Raw genomic sequence first — 15,240 nt, 5'->3', positions numbered from 1 at the left:
TTTAACTTTTGAATCCAATAAGAAAAGAGGAAAAATATGTGTACTCTCTCTTTAACTTCCCTTTGCAGATGCAACCCAGCAAGTCAGTCACTTCAGCCCAAGGAAACAAGAAAAATGCCCAGCTTCTGCACTGGTGCCCCAGTGAACCAAAAGGAAGATCAAAATACACACACCCTCAACCCTTGAAGGACGAGGGTCTTACTGCCCAACTGGCAGCAGCAAGCCACACCAGGAACAGGAATCAGGAACTCAGTCCACCATTTACACAGCTGTCTGTCATGGGGCTGGAGAAAGAGAGATGGTAGCTGCATGCAAATTTGAAAATCCACCAAAATTTACCATTTTTTTCTTCATCAAGTCCTTCCCTAATTTTGTAAGTATTCAACTATACTCCAGAATTCTGTAATATTTGTTCTCATGGTTCTTGACAGCTTATAGTTTTTTCATTGCCTAGACTGACTTCTAGAATTTTCTACCCTGAAATCTTCTATGAGCACTCCTATAATGTACAGATATATTTTAATAACCTACTTAACCACTTTTATTGGTGCAAGTTGATATTCTTTATTTATTTCTCTATCGGTAATTCAGCAAGTATTAGTGTTTATTCACAGTGTTTAATTCTATTACTTTACTAATTATATAAAGTTTTATATACTGAAAAAATATTCATATTGTTATTCTCCTTTTCACTTATCACATTTTTCTTTTTAAAATTTTTATGTATTTTTTCCACCTCTAATCAGATATAATTGATATTTAACACTATGTAAGGTAAGGTGTACGATATGATGATTTCTTACACTTAATATTGAAAAGTGATTACAAAATAGGGTTAGGTAACATCTCCATCACCTCACATAATTATGATTTTTTTTTTTGCATGTGTGGTGAAACATTTAAATTTTACTCTCAGTAACTTTCAAATATATAATACAGTACTGTTAACCGTAGTCACCAGATTGTTTATCAGATTCCCAGAACTTATTCATCTTGTAACTGGAAGTTAGTACCCTTGATCGACATCACCCAATTTCCCAAACCTCCCAGTCCCCAGAAACTGCCATTGTACTCTATTTCTATAAGTTCAGCTTTTTTAAATTCCACATATAAGCAATATCATACGCATCTGTCTTTCTTGGTGTGACATATTCCACTTAGCATAATGTTTTGAAGATCCATCCATATTGTCACAAAATGGCAAGATTTTCTTCTTTTTCACAACAAAATAACATCTCACTGTTAAATATCATAAGTCATCTATTTAATCAACAATCAAAGAATATTTACGTTGCATCCATATCTTTGTATTATAAATAATGAGGCAATGAATACAGTTGTGCAGATATTCCTTCAAGATTAAGATTTCCTCTAGATATATACCAGAAGTGGCATTGATTTTGTTGAATTAGCGTTGTTGTTGTTGTTTTTTTTTCCCCTACAGCTTAGTTTCTTTAAAATAGCTATTGTACATTCCTTATTGAGTAAATTGCAGAGCACCATGTCTTTGAGGTCAGTTACTGTAAGATTATTCTGATCTTTTACTGGTGTTAATATTTTCTTAATTTTTCATGTACCTTGAAATGTTGTGTTGCTCTCTTTGCATTTAAAGTAACGTTATCCTTCTCCAGTTGCTACTGTCGGACTTCAGAAGAGAAATATCTTCCATTATACTTTTTATTTTTTAGGCGAGGCAACACTTGGTTGACCTAACAGATTGCAAGGACCTTGCAAGGAGCTTACAATCCCTTATTTTATTTTTTACATTTTAGGACTACAGAACCAGGTCTTCCTAGGTGGTCTCTCAGCTAACTACAAACCAGGCCTGACCTTGCTTAGCTTCCAAGATCAGATGGGATCAGGCTTGTTCAGGGTAGCATGGCCATAGTCATCTTCCATTATTCTGTTAGCAATTCTGATGCTTTCTCAGACTTTCTATGGGTAGGACTGCTCCATACTTCTTGCTCCTTCATGGCAGAATTCTCAAGCTTATATGCCTTTTCAAGATCCTACAATTACCCAAGCTGGGTGCTGACAGCCTCCTTTTTGTTTTCCCAAGAGCAGTGCTGAATGCTCAAGTTTGTGGTCTCCCTCTGGTCCACAGATTCAGGCTGGCTTTCTGCATGCTCTCACTAGCCATTTGTCGAATCTTGCTTTTGCTACCATCATGAGTGCACACAGGGAGCTAGATATGGGGTGTAGCAGTGTGTGGTTGAGGCACTCAGGGTGCTAGGGGTTCTTGTGGGGCAGTTGGGAGCTTCCACAGGTAAGTTGTCCCAGCGGCTGATGTGCAGGCCTCCTACTGGAGTTAGTAGGATCTGCATCCCCATGACACCTCTTCCAGGCCCTGGCTGCTGTTCTCTTGGATGCTCAACAACCCTGAGTTGTGCGCTCATGACTCTGTACACTGAATGAGATGAGAGAGAAATAGGTCCCTTTGCCAGTGTCCTTCTCAGCTGGGGAAACTGGGTACTCATTAGCATGCTCTCACTTTTCCCCACAGGAGAAATAACAGGCTCGAAAGTGCTCTGTGGGCACTAAGCTGTGTCACTTGGGGGCTAGGGGATACAACTGAAGTCAAGGGTAGTTCTTCTTACCCCCTCTAATAGTCCAATGCCAGATTTTTTGCTCCAACAATATGCTGGATTACTAGATGTCCACAAAGGCTCTTGCCCGTGGGTGACTGTATAAATCAGTGTTCCCCAAGAATGCTAGACTGTATCCTTGAGAGGCTGGAGCCAGTTCATGGGCCACTTCAGGATTCACAGCCAGGACTAAGGTCTGTATACCTAATATCCAATGCATGGGTGGGCAAAACTCTTCCCAAGTTCCTTGGCACATTCTGCTGGATCTCACAGCTTCTACAAGACACTTTGTCTATGGATGGATACTAAATTTTTATTCTTGAGGGAGGGATATAAGTGAGGGATGCCCTATTCACCCATCTTGCTCATGTCATTCCTTAATTATATTTTCCATAAAATTTTTTATCTACTTCTATTATTCATTAGAAAAAGCTAAGTAATATTGTGTATCTTAATTCTCATAAAATTTAAAATAAAATAGCCTATGTCTCTGTTTACAATGATTACAATCTTTGACTGCATTACCCATCATTTTTGTCCTTGAGAAACTCACAACTTTGTTGCAAGAACAAATGAATTGATAATTTATTTTTTAAATTTTTAGTAGTAATCATTTCAAATCAGTGTAAAATAAATTAAATTCATAAAAAATCATATAAAAGTACTTCATTTATATAGACTTTCCCAGAAATAAATAATTAAGAAATTAAATTTTACTCCCTGTAACTGTCTTTAAGAAAAAGTCATAATCTAGTGAAATGTTGAATCACGTAAAATGATTAATTATCACTTTTGTCTCAAAAGCTGGAATTAGGTGATAAATGACCACACAGAAAAGTTGAATAGTTAAGTGCACAACAAAATGAAAAATGTTGCAAAAATTAATTGTGTTATGGATTAGTCATCAGCTATATTCTTTTTTATTAAACTATTTTAAAGTTAGTAGTAAATTCATTGCAAATTGCATTAAATTTAACTCTGCTTTTGAAGTCGACAGCATTAGTGCTTGAATTTCTAGTAGAAAAAAATTAAGGAATAAAAATTTTTTCTCTGTGGGAGTTCTTTAGAAATGCATTCATACAATTTTAAAAGCAAATAATATTTTTCCATTCTATTAATTTTATTTTTCTAAAGTTTTATTTCTTATTTATTAGTCAACAAAACAGTATAATTTACAAAAAAAGAAACACAGATGTCAATACTGTAAGCCAACTAGTACATGCTATTTTTTCCCCCCTCATTTCATTCTCAAATTAGCTTAACCCATCCAAATAAAAAGATGTTGACACTAAAATATAATAGGGTATTCTAAGATTTTCTATTTCTGATCAATGGAATAATTAGAATTAATGGAAACTTCACGTTCAGTTTGTTAGTAAAATAAGCTTGCCACATAGTCATACTCTGCTTTGTTAGATTACATATCACAACTCTGAAACCGTATGATTAATCAAAAAAATATTTTTCTTGGTTTAGTAAAGCAAAGGACAGTGATTGTCGCCAGCCCAGAGAACTAAAATATAGCTCCTGTTTATAGCCGAGGGGAAATTGCTACCATTAATTAATAGGTACAAATAAATTTAAGAAGAATATCCAGATGTTGCCTGCAATATAATTTTTCAATTTCATGTCTTCACAGGCCTAGAGGTAATTTCAGAATTGTATTTATGATGAAACATGAATGTTGATTAAATGAAGTGCAATACTTATATACATTACCTAAAAAAAAAGGAAAACATGTAGAATAAATCCAAGATTAAAATAATAAATAATCTTTAGCTTAACATTGTGAGAGTTTCTATGAAGTAGAATAGAAATATAATCCCTAGTCACTAATCAAAAACAAAGCTCACAATGCAGACTGAGGAAATAGAAATGAATTAATAGTCTGAGGGTAAATAACAAGCATGGGATATTGAATAACAGACCAGGTAGTCAATAAATACATGGTTAATTAATCTTTAATTATTTGTTGGACGGCATGTATATATTTTTTTAAATTTGCAAATATTTTATGGAATTAGGTGGCTCAATGCATTTGCTCAAACATCCTAAGAGAGTTCATATTACCAAATAGCGCCACTACTTTCAAAGCCCCCCATTGACTTTGGTATATATACGTTGATTGAAAAAATGGAATATATTTGCATTTTCTATAAATGATTTTAATTTACTAATTTATAAAAGAGATAAAACTGAAGGTACCAGGACTTTCAATTCTGATTAAAATGTAGATGCTACAAAGCACTGTTGCTTCAATTCTAATGATAACAAAAAGCTTGACTGATTAGCTACAAAATCACTTTTTTAAAATTCCCACAAATAGATGATAATTCAAAGAAACATAAAAGTATCAAATTCTAGCAAGACACAAGCCTATCATTGAAGAAAATATTCATCTCTGATATAATGGAAATAAGAAGATAAAACCATCATTGGTAGCAATAGAGAAAACAGACAAAAAGGTTAGTAAACTCTTAATGGCAATATAAGACCACAGGCCCTCAGCAAATAAATGGATTATTATACAGAAGGGGTTGGTATACAGAAGGCTGAGAGCAGAGGAGATTGGAGAAGTACTTAGCATCTTCCTTTAATCTAGGCTGGAAATAGTGTAAAACTGTTGAAAGTTAGGACATCTCAGATATTCATTAAGTATACTGCAGCACCACTCTGAAGGTTAGGGTGGGGACAACATGGAAGAGACATCTCATGAGTGCATGTAACCTGGAGTTGGACTCAAGAGCAAGGCAATTTTCCTGGTGCTAGAAAAAGCTGGCAGCCAGGCTGAAAAGCAGAAAGAACACTCACACATATCAGGAAGCTGGGAAATTGGCTATAAAACAAAGAATTCTCTGGCTCTCTCTGTGGAGAAAGTCTTGATTCTACCCTCAAAAGATTTGAAGCGAACAGTAAACTGAAAACAACTAAGATGCAACAAATCCCATAATCCCATAGTTCCTCCCACAATCTATTTGACAGAAGAGTGTGCCATTTGCTGGGGGTAAATATTATTTACTTGAACATCTTCTGTGCTTTTAAATAAAATGTCCAGTACATAGTAAAAAAATAAATAATACACATCAAAGCAAGTAATTATAAATTATGTACAAAAAGGAAATAGTAGAAGTAAGCCAAAAATGATTTAACTGTTGGAGATTTCAGACAGGGGACTGAATAAAACTATTATGTTTTAAAGTGAAATGGAAAAAGTGGATAATGCATGGGAACAAATGATAAATTTCAGTGGAAAGGTGATATATGTAGAAAAAAATGCTGGGAAATGACAGTATCAGAAATTATGTATTCTTGCAATGGGTTTAAGAACAGATTAGATTCACCTGGATAAATAATCAGTAACCTTGAAAGCATATTGATATAATTTATCCAATTAAATCAAAAAGACAAAAATGAGGATGAGGAGGTGAAGAAATAGACATTCCTTTATCTTTCATTCCTATTCTAACAGAAAACAAATAACGAGAACAAAAAATTATTAATAAATATGATATGATAGCTATTAATTGCTTATTAATTACTTAGTTTAGAAAAATATGTTCCTATTATTCTGAGGAAATAAATCATATACCCCAATATGATATATTCAAATACTTCTTTAGAATAATTTTTAAAATAATACATTTTATCCTTATACTTTTAACCATGATTTATTTGCTTAGATGCATAAAGAATGTTATCACTTCCTGTTTTATATTCAAAGCAAATTATAATGATTGGTAATAAAGACCTAATAAAGTAACAGCAGATCCAATATATGTTATTCAAGAAACATCTAACGTTACTACTTATTTCCTTTGAACTGCATTATGTTTCAAAATCAGAGAAAAAGCAATGCAATGTACTATGCTGCTAAATTACTGTTAGACAAAGGGTTTTCCATGATTTATCTATTTATCTGTGAAGGTGACAGATTAGCGAAATTTATTCAAATGAAATTTTCCCACACTTACTGCTAATGGTGTATAAAATTCCACATAGATCTCAATGCCATCTCTATATTTAAATCAGTAGGAAAGGTCAGTTCTATATAAAAAGTCAACTATTGGAAGACATTTCAACGCTGTCCTCATAAACAGAATCCTTAAATAGTCCCTTAAAAATGAACTATTTTATAATTGTGTGCAAATTATAATTAAATTATAAGTATGGTGCCATAAAAGTATGAAAGTTATTTTCCAACTACCCTATGTCCAGGGGAATTCCTTCTCCTTACTCTTGTAAGGAACTTAGTCAAGTCTGGAAAAATATGTTTTCTGTGATTAATTGCTTGATAGACAAAAACTCTCACAAAATGTACACCCTCTTTGAGGGATGAAATTAGCAGAATCCAAAGGAAAACATGACAAGATTTTTCCAGAGGTACAATGTGTGTGTGTGTGTGTGTGTGTGTGTGTGTGTGTGTGTGTGTGTGAGAAATACCTCCAGAAAAAAAATATATGGTATACATTAGATATATAAATATTTATGGTTTATTTATAAGCCATCCTGCAATGTTCTAAAATAGCTTTTATGCGTTTTTTCAACTCCCTTTTTTCTCTTTCATGTCATTGTTCTATATTTATATTTTTCTTGATTTTGCTTGGATATTTTGTAAAAAAAAATTTAAGATGTTTTGAATGTATAAAAATGACCTCATAATAAACACTACCACTAATTTAGTGACTATATGCCAGACACTATTCAATTGTCTTACATAAATTAAATATTTTAATCTAGTAAATGTGTTGCAGATTATCAATAACCCTATTTTATAAGTAAAAAAGAAATCGGAGTTCAAAGAACTTAAGCATCTTGTTAATGGTTATAGATAGCACTCAATCAGAATTTGAATCTTATGAATATGATTCTAAATCTTTTGGGGAAAATAAAAAACAAACTCTGCTTTAAATTTCTGGGAAGATGGCAGAGTAGGAAGCACCAGTAATCTGTCTCCTCACTGAGACAATAATTGCACTGGAAGAATCTGTCAGATGTTAACTGTTTTGGAACTCTGAAGTATATTGAAGGCTTGTAAATCTTAGGAGGAGGCTTAGAGAATAAATTGTGGTTAATTTCTATCAATTTTAGCTCTTAGCTCTGTAGCAGCTACCCATCTTCCACTTCCAGCCCTCAGGCAGGTAGTGTTACTAGATCAAAAGGGACCCTGTCCTCCAAATATTAGGTATCTGTGCTCTGATCACTGTTTACTGTTTCTGACTTCACAAGTCCACACAAAGAGGAGGGTGGCCATTGCTGTGGTACCTTCCTCACATGGTTGCAAGCTCCTCCCCACACCAGCTGAAGTGATTTCTGAGAGAATTAAAGGCCAATGTACTTGCCCCCCACACTTCATTGTTCTCTTTTTACCCTTTTGGGAGCCAGACCTTAAAGACTTGGATATTCAAAGGCAATTGTACATAAGGGTGAAATTAGAAGGTCATCACAGGAGCCCAGGGAAAGACTTAAAATATCAAATAAATTAATAAACCTTAGTTAAACTGATTAAGGCTAAAAGACAGGAAACACAAATTACCAATATCATGAAATATACAGATTAAATCACTACATTTTTACAGATTTCAAAATAATAATAAAGGAATGTTATAGACGATTGTATAAATGTACATTTAATAATTTAGAGAAAATAGATAAATTCCTTGAAAGACAAAAAAATACAAAAACTTTTTCAAGAAGAAATAGATAAAATAAATTTCCTTATATTTATTAAATAAATTCAATTTATAGTTTACAATTTTCCCAAGAAGAAAACTCCAGGCCCAGATCTTTTCACTAATAAATGCCACTAAACATTAAGAACTATTAACTCACATATACAATAAGTAAGCCAAACTAGATCCTAGACCAAAAGGAAACCTCAAACTCTAAAATATCTAGATGAAAACCATTGTGAACTTAGGTTAAGGGAAGATTTCTTAGATATGATGCTATAAACACAATCATTAAAAATCCTACAGGTAAGTCTATTTCATCAAAATTAACAACTCCATTCTCTAAAAGACATGCTATGCAGAATTTTTATACAACTTGACACTGTGATTATAAAGAGGTCTGCCATGCTCTGGTGTGAATCCTAGCATTTACTACTATAGTATAAGAATTTTCATTTTCAGTGTCTCTCTATATTCAATCCAGATTATTTAAAAATGATGGAAATATATTCTATACTAGTTAGGAAATCCAAATGCATAAGTTTATATATGATTATTATATGCACAGTAATGTATGTAAATGTGTATATATATAATATATACTACATATAACTATATATAATATAAATGATACACACTGAATATCACACTCATCTTTATCATTTTCTTTAAATGTAACTAATGACATGGTGAACAAATGATGTTTAGTTATAATGAAAATGCTTAAAAATAGCAACCAGTTATCTTTTTTCTCAATTTTCCTTGTGTTTTTTCTTTAGCTACATTCTTGACAACTCTACACAGAATATTAGCCAGATACTTAAATTCTGGCCATAGAACAAAGTCATGCTTTATTCCTCAATTACTCCACATCTTCACAAGAGACAGAATGAGACAAACTGAATCATCTAGCTAGCAATGAAAACATTTTTCACAGGAAAACTGAGATTATCTAATATATAATTTTATTGGATTTCTTTTTTTTAATTTCGGATTGGCACTGTATTGTGGGGATTTTATCACTTTAGTTTTATTGGGATGTGGCCAAAGATTTTTGTTTGTTTATCTTACTATTCATAATGCATCATACCCCAATGAGATGACAATGACATCAATTTTGGACCATTCTCAAAAACTGGTAACATACTAATATAACATAAACCTTCTTAATGGTCATTTAGAAGAACAAAAAGAAAAAAAATTTGCCATTGGTCACCTCTAAAGTTATAATATGTAAAATTATACCTCATTAATGTATATTCTCAACTCCATTTGTAATGTGTCATATAGATACTGGAAAGATTATATGTATATTCCATATTGAATGTGAAACGTTATAGTCAAATGTACAAAAAACTTGAATTATACTGAAAAATGTTTTTATATAATTAAATTCACTTAAGTAGTTGATCCTGTATAAACATATTACATTAACTTGACATTTTGCACTAACTAATAATGTTAATGGATAATTTAAAAATAGAACATATACCTATATTATACTGTTAATTTTTGAGAAACATAAACTATATATAGCTAAGTAAAGTGAGGATCTTTAAAAAACAATTTTTATTCTAAGAGCATATAAAAATGATGACCTATCTACCTAACTTATAATCTATAATTGAATAAAACTAAAGATGAGTGATTTTTAAAAACAAAAAGAGCAGATTTCTTACGTTTTCTGGAGCTTTTAAAATAATTTGCCAATACACATTGTCTTTTTGTATTATAAAGCATGATAATTTAAAAATGACTGAACTTTATCATGCATTTTTAACAAAATCATTTTCTAAAATAATAAAATGACTATTTTATTATATTTTTAAAAATGTAGATCACAAGAAGGCCATCACATTTGCATAAAGCAACATTCTTTAATAAAGGTTTAAACTAAACTTAGAAATTCTTTCACTCTAAGTGCATCCATAAATCTCAATTTAGAAAAAGAAGAGTAATATATTTCACAACCCAGCTTTGCAAAAGCCAATTAAAATAAGTAGGGAAATCTTGAACGCATATGATTTTCCACCTGTAAAAGTTATATTTAACATTATACCAGAAGTTAGAAATCCTAATTATATTTAATTTATTATAATAGATACTTAATATTTATAAAAATATGTTTTTACTCTGATCATATGCGTTCATTTTTATTTTTTTGAATTTTTATATGAAAGACCAAACCACCATCTTTTATTGGTTTCATTCAATAGAATTTTGAAATGATAGTTTTAAGAGCTATAAAGTTGTCAAAATGTCTCTAATTCTAAAGTGTTCTATATTCTTATGCATGAAAAATGACATTTTTGAAAATATATCTAATATTCTAATATCTAATAATAAAATACAACTAATATTCTATGAATATTATCCTAGAATTTTCTAATTTATAAGCGAAATTTGTTACAACAGACATACTAATTGTTATTGAACTCTCATCTGTACATAGTACCCCCAAGTAATGAAATGAAGGCAACTCTTGGACAAACTGTAGTCATGGTCATAATTAAGACTCAGGTCATGGATGCTCGCCTCTGAAGAGTTTTCCCTGAATCCCCAGCCCAGCAAAAACTCATCTAAACCTTCTCTGCAGCACTCCATGAACTTGAGATGGCACCTAATCATTCAATCACAACCTGCAACTCTTGAGGGCACTCCTCAGGCTACATGCAGTGTAATAACTTGCTTCTATATGGAATCTTGTAGGATACAGTAATAGCTTCCCACACTTTCACTCTATGCTTATTGCATGGTTGGTGCCCAATAAATATTTGATGAATTAATATTTGCAGGTATGAATTAATTAATCTAATAGATAAAATGTACAGTTTTCCTAGGGATTATAACAAAGTAGTTCTATAAGCTTGAAAATAAAAAAAGATTTTTAAACTAAAGTGGTGCTTGCCAAAAATGTTTCAAACAGCTGATTATAGTGGCTCTTAATTAAGGAAAACCTCTGTAATTAACTCCATTTCACATTTCCGTATTTAATTACATAATTTGCAATGACTAATTTGTTTTTGTTTATATCTTTCTTTTATAAAGCTTCTAGGTATTATTTTTTTTGCCATATATGTTTATCCTTTACCTTGATGGCCAGTTACATCAGATTAGGGTTTATATTACTGAGATACTGTTACATAAGTGCTAACCTACTTGACAGCTACACGGTGGACAAAGTCAAGCATGAAAAAATTATGTCAAAGCAAAATTAATGTATGTATCCAAAAATGTAAACAGTCCATATAATTTAAAAAAAAGATTAAGCATCTATATTTGTTTGATTATAGAGACTAAAGAATATATATAAAACCAATAATTTTGATCCCATATGAATTTAGCATACAATTATTTCCAAAATTTTTTGATTATATTATATATGCCTGGCCCTCTGATGAGTTCTCCAAGTTAAAAATGAGACTTGGACTTTATCCTTCAGAAACTGAGCTGTACAATGAGTTTAAATCACCTGCCATACTGATGTTCTTATTGAATTTCATATGTCCTATAATAAATTATATAAGGAAAAGAGCTTCACTGATTTGTATAGAGTCTCATGACTTCAGAATATTTGGAATGGAAATAATGTGCAAACTTTTCCCTCACTTTCTGCTTCATATCCCTATAGAATTCTGGTTTTAAAGATCATTTCTCATTTTGAAATCTGTACTACATTCTATATATCAACTTTATATCATGTTAAAATTTGATTTCACTATTATCATGCAAGTACCACATATATAAATATAAGCAACTAAAATATAAAAAGGCAAAACATTAATCTGAACACTTTTCTATACAGTACTGTATCTCATAGCATCCTTAATTAAAAATACAAAAAAAAACTATATATTATCCTCATAAAAATAGAGTTTTTAGCTAAGGGGCAGCCTAATTTTTACAATTTTGGATCTTAAATTATTTAGAAGCTATTATAAATAGTATCGCTTTGTAGACTCACTCTAGTTCAAAGTTAGAGTTTTATTTCATAACAAGTTTCATATGATTTTTATGCAGATTTTACACCTAAAGTGCCATGTAGAAATTGCACAAAACGTTTTCATTTGTTCCCCTTGGTAACACTACGGTTATCCAATTATCCAAACTTAACGTGTGTGCCCGATGTTAACAGAAATGTAACAAGAGCTCACAGCCTGGTTGCAACTTCTCCAACAACAATTCACAAGTATAAACAATTCAAAAGTAGACCACCGAGCCTGTAGGTGGTTTTTGAAAATGCCAGGAAAAACAACGACAACAACTTTATGATTTACACATACAATTTCTTTCAAAGGTCACCTGATCTAGTATTAGAATTTTAAATAGCACAGTTATTTGTTTTTCTTATACACAATATGCTTTCATCTTTACATGAGCAGTTGAGTAAGAGAGCAGGTATTATATAAAAGACAGGTAGAGAGCACTGATTGCTTTCAAAAGGCATGGCCAGTGCAGAGCTGAGTGTGGAGAGAAGAAAACTTAGCACAATGAAATACTTTACATCTGTTAAGAGAGTTATGTGAGAAGAAACTGTGCACAGTGAACTGGCAAACTTCCAGTTCATCATGTCAGGCATTTGGAAGTCACCACTTGTCCTAACAACAAGTAAAAAGCTAAACAGACTGAAAAACTAACACTTCTTCTTGGATTTATAAGAGAGAGAAGGACAAAGAACAAACCACCGCCCCAAGTTTAGAGAGAGAGGTGAATACAAGAAGTCAAGTCTTATCTGTGCAGAGAGAGACGCAAGAGTGGACACTGATGGGGAAACGAGCAGGAGAAGTACAGAAGCTTTGAGAAAGTCTTTGTGGATGGCAGGTCCTCACCAGCCACTTATCCTGGTGCACTTGATTTCGAGGTTGAATGTAGGTGACAGCAAGAGGTGCAAGGATGCCATGAGGGCAGAGGGGTCGGCCTTCAATCTAGGCCGATGTAGCCTTTGAGAATTATAAAAAAAACTGAGAAGTGCAGTTGTATGTATAAGTTTGTGTTATACTATATGCCATCACAGGGCTACAGTTTCCTAACTTAAAAAAAAAAAACAAAAACAAAAAACAAAAAACTTTAAAAAATATATTTATATTGGCAAATAGTTACTAAACTTCAAAAAGAAGTTCTCTCTGCTCACTATCCTGGGAAACTGACCTTAATAAACTATATACATATCTTTATTTGGCTATAGCTTCTGGTTTGATTAACAATAAACCTGATAAGAGATTAGAGCAAGGGAGTAGGGGTGAATGCAAGGTGCATGTTATTTTTCCCCAGAAGGATCACCATGCTTTGGCTGTGTCCCTCATCTGAAGGTTACTATTCCTCTCCAGTCCTTTCTACATGGTTCTCCCTTTTGGAGTTTGGTAACAACTCTTTCCTCTCTTTGAGAGAATTAAATCTGTGTTAATGTTACTCTCTGAGCCACTGTGTTACCCTTTGTGTTTTCTCTATGCCCCTACTACTTTTCTAAATACTCTCCTTTACTTTTTCTTCTTCAAGTTATACTAATTTGAAAGAGCCAACAATTTCCAGCTGGAAAACTGACTAGTGCAAGAATACATTTTTCAAGAAAATCATACTAATTTGTTGTGTATACTGCAAAAATATTGTATAATAATATAAGGTGATCAATTGTCTGAGCATGTGAAAATGACATATTCAAATTTCATTATTTTTAAATATAATCTTTATTTCCCCCTTAAGCACATATGATTCAATCCTTTCTTTACTTTTCGTACTGAGTCACCAGTGGTTAGATACATATAGGTGAATATATACTAAGAACTTAAACTACATTGATAACAATAAAAACTTAAAATAAAGAAAAATGTTAATAATTTAGGAGAAAGAACATACGGTAATCAAATGTTATTTTAACATGGTGAAATAAAAATATTTCCCACTTGAATTATTTTTCCCTTAAACTTACTCCCTTTCTTATTAATACCATCAGTCAAATAACCAGAACTGGAAAAAGTGTGTGAATCCAGAGACATTCATCTTGTTCCACTCTGAATGAATTGGGCCAGGCTCTCACTATCTCCCAAATGAAATATTGCAACATTAATCTTGATTATTTCCCTGTCATGTGGTAGCTGTTTAAATTAAATAAATGTTGAAATTAGTGAACTGATTATTTTCATATAGCCCCTGTGGAAGATATTATTTGATCTGTGACTAGAAGAAGGTGAGATATTTATACTTATGGATTTAGGGAGCATGAAGTAACAGCCAGTGAAACAGCCCTAAGGTGGCAAAGCAGCTGGCATACTGAAGGAAGGAGTACAATGTGCGAGGGGATTTGAGTAAATAAGGGAGACAGTGGTAGACGAGGAGATCAGATGGTGTAGCCTACCATGTAAGGGCACAACACGTACATGTACTGCTTCTACTAACATTCTACTGGCTATGAACGATTTACACGCTTACAGATATCCGCAAAAGAGACTAAAAACAGGCTATTGTAGTCTATCTAAATGGCCATTTACCAACATAAAATGCTATGGACAGAGTGAACATTAAGAGGTTAGAATCAAATAGTTTCTATCATATTGTGTGTGTGTGTGCATGTGTTTGTGTGTGTGTGTGACAGAGCGGGGAGGGAGAGAGGGAGAGAGAAAGTGAGAGAGAGAGAGAATGAGAATGGAAAAGATGAAGGGAGGGAGGAAGGGAAAAGAAAGATTTTGTATTTTTAAGTTTGAACTGAAAAAATAAAGTTTGAACTGAACTGCTTGGTTGAATGGAGGTGGGAGATAATGGCAAACTCATGTCTCAGTATCTGTAAAATTTACTGTATGTCAGTATCTGTAAAATTTACTGTATGTCAGTGATCTAACAGATTATAAATAGCACAATATAGTAACTAACATTATATTATATAAAACTTTGATGATAAATTAAATCACAAGGTTTAGAAATCATTTTAGAAAATTATATCTGATATGACATAAGTGAGAAATATATATATATATATATATATATGTAGTTAT

The 15,240-nt window shown here is 32.4% G+C and overlaps 1 pseudogene; it reads right to left on the bottom strand.

Moving 5' to 3' along the window:
• Positions 1-1,771: 1,771 nt before the first annotated feature.
• On the bottom strand, positions 1,772-1,890 carry LOC112481465 (annotated as a pseudogene).
• Between the last annotated feature and the right edge of the window lie 13,350 nt (positions 1,891-15,240).

This window comes from Pteropus alecto, unplaced genomic scaffold (assembly GCF_000325575.1).
Source record: "Pteropus alecto unplaced genomic scaffold, ASM32557v1 scaffold72, whole genome shotgun sequence".
In the NCBI taxonomy this organism is placed as follows: Eukaryota; Metazoa; Chordata; class Mammalia; order Chiroptera; family Pteropodidae; genus Pteropus; species Pteropus alecto.
This window is presented reverse-complemented; position numbering and strand designations above follow the sequence as displayed.